This window comes from Primulina eburnea, chromosome 6, assembly GCF_022965805.1.
Source record: "Primulina eburnea isolate SZY01 chromosome 6, ASM2296580v1, whole genome shotgun sequence".
Classification (NCBI taxonomy): Eukaryota; Viridiplantae; Streptophyta; class Magnoliopsida; order Lamiales; family Gesneriaceae; genus Primulina; species Primulina eburnea.
Window position 1 is genome coordinate 20,362,544 of NC_133106.1, and position 10,474 is coordinate 20,373,017.

Consider the following 10,474-nt stretch of genomic DNA (forward strand, 5'->3'; position numbering starts at 1 on the left):
GGCCAAAATTTATAGCTGTTATTCAAAGCGCAACTTTATTTTCTTATATTTGTGGTAGCACAAAGTGCACTTATTTGGATGCTAATAGGTCGGGATTTTAGATCCGCGAGTACAGGGAGGTGCATGTCTATCTATTGGTGTTGTCTCATATCCCTTAGAAATTATTTTTACTTTTTCCCTACCATCAATTCTCTCCCCAACAGAGATAATATTACCCATCAAGATCTGGCGTTACTCTTTCTATGTCTTACCTAACCAACCAGATCAAGCGACACAATATCAGCGTTTTGATGCACGAGAACTTTCTAGGAGGGCACTCATTCTAGTACTACTTTCACTCATGTACGCTTAACCTAACAAAAAATTTCAGATATGTCATTAATATATGATTTTGAGTAGCCAAATATGTATAACAAATATTGATATTATTGACGCGTCTTTTCTCGAATGAAAATAGGTACAGAACATTGAAAAAATGATACTAATATATGATATTCGAGTATCAAATGTTTCAGATTTGATACTAATATATGAATTTCGAATACCCAAACATGTATAACACGTATTGGTGTTAATGACATGTCTTTTTTTCGGATGAAAATCAATTAAAAAAACATTAAAAATGTGGTAATAATATATAATATTTCAGTATCAACACTTTCAGATATGATACTAATATATAATATTTGAGTACCGAATCAAGTGTATCAAGTGTTGATATTACTATAGTTGCTCCAATTTTATACTCAAAATTTTATTTTTTGTATCAGATCTAAAATAGTTAGTACTCAAAATAATGCCAAATTTGCAAGGTTTTGTACCGAATTTATTCTATGGAGTACATAAATATTTTTATATAAATTAGAGACTGCATAAATATTTTTTTCCTGACTTTTATGTTTGGATTTAAATATTTAAAAGCAAATATCCTCGATATTGTGGGCATAAATATACAATAAAAGATATATAATGGGAAGTTCTGAAATGATTGATCCACTTACAAATAAAATGGGCCTGGCACCTCTGTCCAGGGGCGGAGCTATGGTGGGGCTGGGTTGGGCTCCAGCCCCACCTAATTTTAAAAAAAATTTATATATATATGTTTTATTTTAAAAATTTTATTGATAGCCCCACCTAATTTTTTAAAAATATATATATATATATATATATATATATATATGTATATGTTTTATTTTAAAAATTTTATTGATTCCAAAACTCAATCTATATTTTCTCTTTTTTTTCACTTGTCCATCTTTATTATTTCTCTCAAACTATCACAATTTTCATTATTTCAAATGGCCGTAACTTCATCATCGATCGTCATTTTTCAAAATTGATTGTAGATTCGGAAAACCCACGGCATAAGCTTTCTTTTAATACCAAAATTTCGAAGTTTCTTTGTCGTCTTGTAATCAGCCGTCGCCCATCGGTTGTCGTTTTCACCGAAAATCATGAGGAAATCTTAGTGTTAGACTTTCTACGGTTCGTTCTTGTTATTCTTAGTTAGATTTCAAATTTTAAAGGTAATTTCAGATTTTAGTGTTTCGAAATTTGGGTATTTTGGTTTTCTTGAATTTCGATAATTGATATATATTAAATTGTTGATTGTAAGTACTATATTTGAGCCGATTGCTGGCCATGAAAGATTTCAGAATTTATCAACTATTTCTGAATTATGTCGAAGATTATTTGAGACAAATAAGTCAGGAACCTACGATTTGATTGACAGGTGATTTATATATTTTTATCTACGTCGTTTACTTATTTATCGATTCTGATATATTTATTTAATTTACAGGTTGATTCGTCTTGTTTTAACTCTCCCCGTTTCTACATCAACAACGGAACGAGCATTTTCAGCAATGAAACTTGTTAAAACAGCTCTTCGTAACAAAATGGAAGCAGAGTTTTTTGGAGATTCTATGGTAATCTACATCGAACGAGATTTGGTTGAAAAAATTGATAACGATTTAATAATTAATGAGTTTTATTCTAAGAAGAATCGAAGAGCACAACTTCAGTAGTGTTTTAGCTTCATGTTTTTTAAGGTATTAAATATTAAATACTCTTGTTCTATGTTTTCATGAAGACAGTGTTTACATATTTTTTATTTTAAATTTTTTATTTAATTATTTATTTTATTAAAAACCATATGGGATGGAGCCAGCCCCAGGTAATTTTGTATCCTGGCTCCGCCCCTGCCTCTGTCTAATTAGGCATATGTCACGATTTTAGTTAATAAAATCTGAAAAAGCCCAATTGAGCTAGCTAGGCCGTAATTATTTTTTAGGAAAGTTTTGGTAAATTTAAACTAGTATAATAATGAGATGAATATCACGTAATTTAACATTCACGTCCTATCTTTCACAGAATTAGCAGCGCCACAGTTTCACACAGGAGAAGGAAAGTAGGAAACTAAATTAAACATTGATGTATTGTTCAGTGTGAAAGATAATCTCACACTTCAAAACTCGGTCAGGAGAGATCTGGTGTTGTCTCAGAATCACATAATTACAAAACAATTAGTCTTAGAAGTACATAATTTCCAAACAATTCTATTTTTTCGTAAATTAAAAATATTATCTTCACTACTTCGAAATAATCACATAATATTTTAAAGCAACGAATGTAAAAGATTAATTATGGAGCGGAAGCATATAATTTGAAATAAACTGATAATGAAAATGAAACTAAAACATTGGTAGCGATCTTCTTTTTCTTTATAATCCCCACAACTGGGTTTGTTTTTCATCTTCTAACTAATCTTCATTTTTATTTAATAGGTGGGTGAGTGATATGGTTGTCACTCATTCGGCAGGAAAATTCCTCTCAGTCTTTAAAATCATTTTTTTTAAACAAAAATAGTAATACAGATATATGCATAAATATTCTTATTTTCTAGAATAGACATGTATCAAAATTATACACTGAACAGATTAAGAATTTCACGACTAACTGATATCAGCCTCATATATGTTCTCTCATCAAAGGAGTGAGGCCATAAATCAAGAATCAGAAATCAGGAATGTTCAAAATATATATTTTATCATTAGTTCACAAAATTCAGTGATTCGAAAATATAGATTCCAGAAATCAGATTTTAAACACATATATGCTGGTCGGTTTTAAAATATATATCTTGAGTTAAAACAGAAAGTCGACTTACTGATTGTAGAACAAACAGAAAATTACTCAGAATGAACTTGAAAAGATAAAACACTTAGACAAGTCTTGTATAGAAAGAGAATTATAGAATTTTGGTGTGTTTTGCTTATGACAATCTATGAGATATAAATAGGTGAAGAGATACACAACTAGTAATTCTTATCATAATTTTCATCATACTTACCATAAACTCAAAATTTAATTATATGTTTATGACAATTAAATTTAGAATTTAAGGTATTTTTATATCATCATTATTTGTTTATTATTCAAAATAATGGATCTTTGCGTTCTTGTGAACCTTGGGAAATGAGGGGTCTAACAGATAAGATATTTAAGTTGTGTTTTGCTTTCCAGATAAAGAGTTGATTGTCTCATAATCATTATTTGTCATTTGTTCTTTTCACTGATTGATCGGCCCAATTTAATCTTTGAGCCTGTGATAAATAGATAATTTGGGAGGAGAAGAGATTCCTACCCACTCAAGTGCTGAGTATCCACTACTAAACAATATTAAAGATAATAAAATATCTTTACACAAATACCCTTTTCCTCATAAACCCTACAAGAGTGAGAGGCGGCAATATTTTTTCTGTAGGGAGAAAAGGTAGTATTTTACCCTCTTCCTCCCATGACCATTGTACGATGAAATGAAGAAAAAAAAATTCAGAGGGTGTAGTGATCGAGCAAAACTTGCACTGTGGAATCTTTAATAAAAATATGCTCAAAAATTAATCGCAAATGCACGATGTCAAGTAATAGTATAATGTACGTGAGTACGAGTATCGTTCCACTGGAGACTATATTTGACAAATATTATTTTCAGTTACTAAATCTTTAGCAACGAAAATTGATTGATTGATTATTACTACTATGATCAAATAAACATGCAAATAAAAATATTCAAGAATTGATTAATACAATATAATATCTAAATTGGTTGATTAAAAATTCAATGAGAAATGAATTTGTTGGGAATATCAGTTCACCTACCCCTCGTTAATTAATTAATTTGTTCGATAATGATTATATGCTTCCGACATGATTTCTTATTCAATTGAACACACTCTCTCGAGCTATGCCAAACTAATTCTACTCAATGAAGTAATTAAATGTCTTTAATTATTTATCAAGAGTGAATCGCATGTCGATCTATGAAATCCCCTAGTTTTCGCCCTACCAGACTATGACTATCGGGGAGTATCCAATTTCATATGTCTATGTAAATTGTAGATCCACGGATTATACTACTCGTTCCTATCACAAGTTATTCTCTCGAACTCACTCGCAATATAAAAAAGTTGTTAAAGTTAGCTACGCTCTAACAACACGATAAAACAATAGTAAAATCAAGAATACATCACAAATCGAAATATAAATTAATTAAATCAAAGTTTGGGGTAGGATCACCTTAAATCCCAAAAAATATTTAGAGTTTAGCTACTCGAATTCATAATAGACATAAACACAAAATGTTTAAAAGAAAAAAACTAAATTAGAAATACTATATTTGATGAAAATTGCGAGGAACGACGCCCGGAAATCTTCGAATCTTCAATCCAAGCGTCAATCCCTCTCCAAGGCTTGTGGTGGCTCTCCAATAAAGTCTGAATCCCCCCCTCATTTTCGCGCCATCCCTTCCATAACATGTACATTCAGAATTAAGGGAAGGAATCGTCCAAAAAATCTTCCCAAAATTACAAATGCGCCCGGGCGGACATAAGTTTCCTCCCGGGCGGATGAACTTCGAAAATTATCCTTCTCTCACGCCTTGGAGGCGCCCGGGCGGACATGAATGTGCGCCCGGGAGGATGGTTCTCGACTTTTTTCCTTTAATTTTAAGTTTATGCACGACTCACCTGCATTTTCACCAACTAAACGCATGAGCAACAATAAAATATAAATTATGCTAAAATCATACAAAATACATGCAATCTAAACGGTAAATGCAACACAATGCGACATAACATGATATGAAAAAACAAGTAAAATCATCTTATATCAACCCCCCAATACTAACCTTTTGTTCGCTCTCGAGCAAAACAGGTGACAAGAAAAAAAAAATGGAACATGACACAAAGTAGCTCGACAATGAATTCATAGTCATCAACTAGCCTCCGCGAAACTCAACATATTCCCTTGTCGATCAATGCAAAAGCACAATTCTTCGCACTTTCTTTTGGTCTAGACATTGTTTAAAATAAAACTTGAACGTGTATGTGTGTGTGTCGTTAGTCCTAGCAACATAAATGACAGAGGGATCCATTCTCAATCATGGTCAGAGATTTAAATCAGTCTGTTAGTGTAAATTTTACTCTCCTTTATTCCTCTGCACTCAGTAATCACCAGCATCATATTATTATTATTATTATTATTATTATTATTATTATTATTATTATTATTATTATTATTATTATTATTATTATTATTATTATTATTTTTATTATTATTATTTTTGACTGAATTGGAATCCAGTAATAAAAGGACTAAAATAAAGCCTTTCTTCTCAAATCCAAATCCATGTGTTTTACATCTTTAGCCAGGAATTGGATTTCATTCATTTATTCGGCTCTTCAGCACCTTACATCTCCAACTTTCTCTTTTTTTTTTCCGCTGCTGATAGATATCTCGATTCAAGAGAATATCGTCATGTTCAATTTACACCTTCAAATATCTTCGTTCCCCACTTTAGTTTTAAATTTTCACCATCTTATCATGCATGCTTCTAGTTCTAACATTTATGCAAAGAAAGTTCAACATTTTAAATAAAACTTCATGTCTTTACCACAGTAGGTGCTAAAGAAGTGCAAGTACACGACAGAGAGGGCATGTCTCATCACCTCTTAATCATCCTTGGCTAACAAGTACTACTTCGAACACTGTCGGCTGACATACTCCAATGCAAAAAAAAAGACGACTAAAAACTAAATGTCCACAAACAAAACCAAAAAAGAAAAAAAATGAACACATAACACAACACACATCCACCTCCCAATACTAAAGTCGAGCAGTGTCCCCAATGCAACAGACGATAGAAAAAGAGACAGATAGTGTGGAACAAAATAGATGCAATATGACCTAAACATGCAACAGTCACATAAATAAACAAAATGATCTAAACGAAATGCAGGAAATAAAAAGAAGGGACAAAAGTGACTCCCCTCTCAAAGATCATCCTCCTTGTGCGTCTCTGGGGTAATGACACTAGCATCCGGCTCTGGGGCATCGGATAGTGGAACTGAAATGGTGGCGGGAAAGCTGGCAAAGGCGGTGGCATAAGGGCTGGGTCAATACCACTGTGGCTCAGGTATAGACGCAGCATGGCATCAGTGGCAGTTTGATACGTCTGACTCACAGCCTGCCACTGTAACTGATGGTCCGCGAAGGCAGCAAATTTGTCCATTCGGTCCTGAAGAAGGAGACGTCGAGGTCTCGGGGCCGGTGGTGGGGGATGCTGTGGCACGGGATGGAAAGTGGAACCGTCCCATATAAGGCCAAACTGCAGGAAAGCCTTCCGCCGTACTGCCAATTTCTGTATCCAGCTAGTGTCAACGAGGGCCTTGGTCGGTGGCAACCACTCATCGTCATCCTGAAAAACGACCCCAGCGCCCGCACATAGCTCGGTCATAATGTGAGGGAAGAATAATGCCACATTCGGATTATGAATGCTCAGTTGGATCTGCGAATGAATAATCCTGCCCACATTGAGTGGCATGTGAGTGATCAGTGCGTAAAGCAGCAACCCCCTTTCCCTCTGTATTTCTCTAGTGTGCCCGACTGGCATCAAACGTTTGGCCAGAAATGCATACCACATGGCAGCCGAGACGAGCAAATATTTCTCTGCAAGACAAGTGTGCGAGCCAGATGTCTTCCACGGAGACCCCGGATAGCAGATTCTTTGCATCATCAAGTCTAAATTGGGTTCTGCCGCCCATGTCACATATACCGAGTCATCCACAGCCGGTGTCTCAAGTACCCTATTAATTTCTACCGAACTAAAATCTACCAGCTTTCCTCTCACAAATTCTTTACTATCGCTCCTCTCAGCCGCATTAGCATAGAATTCTCTCACCACTGGCACCACCGCGGCTTGCGGTTGGCTACAAAATTTTCCCCATCTTCTATTATCACTTTGATTTATAATAGATATGTATTGCACAAGCTGAAAACCACGTTCGCGGAGCGGAGCAATATGTATTTTCGCATGTTCATATCGTTCCCTAGCGGTATCATTCACAAATAACTGAGAATTACGCGACGAAGACGAAGAGGCATGACTTACCCGAGCTTTCTTAGGCGCCATCGTGGATTATTTGAGAAGAACAAGTAGACCAGAGTAGGAGGCGTGTTGACGGAAGTTGTGGCAGCCGGAGGGTTCAGCGGCGGCGGGAAAAATGGGCAGCGACGGCCGAAAATATCAGAGGTGGCTGGAAATGGCAGAGGTGGCCGGAAAATCTCAATTCGTGACTGGAAAAATCACTTCTTGATGTTTGGTGGAGATGGTGACCCAAGATTGTACCTAAAATTGACACAAGAGAGGGGATTTGAGTAAGATTTAGGGAGGAGGGGGGCGAAAATCGAAGGGGGAGGAGTAGGGTTTGAATTGGGGAGAAGAAAAAAGGGTGTAGATTTTTAAATCTGCGCGATCCGCCTAAGCGGATGCTCCACGACTTTTGGAAAAAAAAATTTAAAAAGAGCGCGCCCAGGCAGATGTGAATTTCCGCCTGGGCGGAGACCTCACGACTTTTTGCAAGTTTTTTTTCAGTAAAATAATAAGAACACAAACTAAAAATCGAATTAAAACGAGTAGAGATGGAAATAAATTAGTTATCAATTTATAGTCGAGAGCTAGACTGCAGGTTCCCCTCAGTTCTGATTGTTTTGGAATCGAGTGACTCCAATTTATCGTTCCCCTGTGCAACCTAAATATTTCTTCAGTTGTTGAGCATTGACTGTGAATGGCTCATTTTTTCCATCTCTCATAGTTATGTCTCCCGAGGGAAACACCTTGGTGATCATGTAAGGGCCTGTCCATCTTGACTTGAGCTTGCCAGGAAACAGGCGCAGCTTGGAGTTGTATAGCAGCACCGCTTCACCTTCTTTGAATTCTCTCGACGTGATGCGCTTGTCAGGTGCTAGTTTTGTACGCTCGTACACGTACTTCAAGTGCGGCCGTGGTTTTAGCTCACGTGTTGGCGGTTCCTCAATGCTTGACTTCTGATGGGTCAAATCTCTTCGATCCCCTATGTCCTCCAATTTCATCCTTTCTGGCTTCCATTGATGGTTGGCATTACAGTACGCCATTCTTGCAGATTTTCCTTCATCAAGTTCATCCTCCTTCAATATAGTGGTGAGTGTGGCTTCCAATGAGTCCTTCATAGCATCCTGCACAAATTGACACACAAGTGAATCCGATTAATCAACCATAAAACAATCATTAGTGTGCAGTGTGTGCTTAAGAGCATTAAAAACATTAAAAGTGATTTCTTCCTTTCCTACTCTCAATCTCAACTTCCCTTCTTGCACTTCAGTCATGGCCTTGCCAGTTGCAAGGAACGGTCTCCTAAAATCAAAGGCATCTCCCTATCCTCTTCCATGTCAAGCACCACAAAATCTGTAGGAAATGTAAACTTTCCCACTTTCACCAACACATCTTCTTTGACTCCTCGTGGATGTTTGACGGATCCGTCAGCTAGTTGCAAGGACATCTGTGTCGGTTTAGGCTCGCCCATCCAAGTTTCCTGAATATAGATAAATGCATAAGATTAATGCTCGCTCCAAGATCAAATAAAGCTTTAAGAAAAACAACATCACCAATCATGCAAGGGATAGAAAACTCCCTGGATCCTTGAGCTTTGGTGGGATCTGGTTTTGTACCAATGCAGAGAAATTCTCAGTCAATTTTACCGTCATGTGATCCTCCAACTTCCTCTTATTAGATAAGATGTCTTTCACAAATTTAGCATAACTCGGTATTTACATCAAGGCATCAACAAAAGGAATATTGATGTGCAATTTTTTAAATACCTCAAGAAACTCACCGAATTGCGCATCAAGTTTTGCTTTTTTCAATGCTGCAGGAAAAATAGGAGGTATAACAATTTTGGATTGTGTAGTGGGTGCTGGTGTAGAGTTAGAAAACTTACCTGTGTGTGTACCAACCGCTTCTTTTCCTTGATCCTCTTTTTCTTTTTCCTCTGGTTCAAGCACTTTTCCATTCCTCAATGCTATGGCTTTCACTTGCTCTTTCGGGTTAGTCTCAGTGTTTCTTGGCAAGGTGTCTGGCTCTCTACTTGTTATCATCTTCGCTGACTGCCCAATCTGATTCTCTAGCTCCTTTATCGGTGCATCCTGATTCTGTAGTCTAGTCTTGGTGGCTGAAATGAACTTAGACATCATCTGCTCCAAATTGGACTTTTCTTCTCTAGGAGGGTCAGATCTGTACATCGGTTGTTTTCCATACGGTTGTCCTCCCTGTGGTTGATTCTGGCAGTTTTGGCCACCCCATGAGAAATTGGGATGTCGCCTCCATCCAGGATTGTATGTGTTCGAATACGGATCATCCTTGGACAGTTTTGGACTCCCACTTGATTCACCGGTGCCTCTTCTTGCACTTAGAAGGGATTGCCATTTTGACAGTCCTTCGCAAAGTGTTCACCTCCACACTTATCACAGAATATCTCTTGAAGACGCATAGCCGTGCCACCCATATTTAAGCTGTCTAATTTCTTGTTCAAGACATCAAGTTGTGCAGTAATAGCAGAAAGGTCAGTTACCTGGTGAACTCCTGCACTTCTCCGCTGGTTGTTCCTTTCAGATTGAGGACGACAGCTGCTAGCGGTCATTTCCTCCAACAACTCATATCCTTCCTCAGCAGTTTTTCTCAACAGGTTCCCACAAGCAGCATCATCTATCATAGTACGATTAGGAGTAAGCAAGCCATAGTAAAAGGTTTGAACGACTAACCCAAGTGGAAGTTCGTGATGAGGACATCTTCTTAATAAATCTTTGAAGCGCTCCCATGCCTCATGTAAAGACTCCTGCTCGAATTGAGCAAATGTGGTGATGTTTGCCTGTAGCTTCATGGTTTTAAATGAAGGAAAGTATTTAATTAGAAACTCTTTCGCCATGTCCTCCCATGTGGTGATCGAACCTACACGAAAAAAATTCAACCATGCTTTAGCTTTATCACGTAAGGAGAAAGGAAATAAACGCAACCTAACAACATCATCAGAAACTCCATTAAATTTAAAAGTGTCGCAAATTTCGAGAAAATCTGCGATGTGCGTGTTTGGTCATCTACTAC

General features: G+C 36.8%; 1 non-coding gene across 1 annotated transcript; it reads left to right on the plus strand.

Annotated features, from left to right (window-relative positions):
• The first annotated feature begins 10,143 nt into the window (after positions 1-10,143).
• Positions 10,144-10,249, plus strand: LOC140835627 (small nucleolar RNA R71). Its single transcript, XR_012118948.1, has one exon. It is a non-coding gene; the product is annotated as a small nucleolar RNA R71 (small nucleolar RNA).
• The last annotated feature ends 225 nt before the right edge of the window (positions 10,250-10,474 follow it).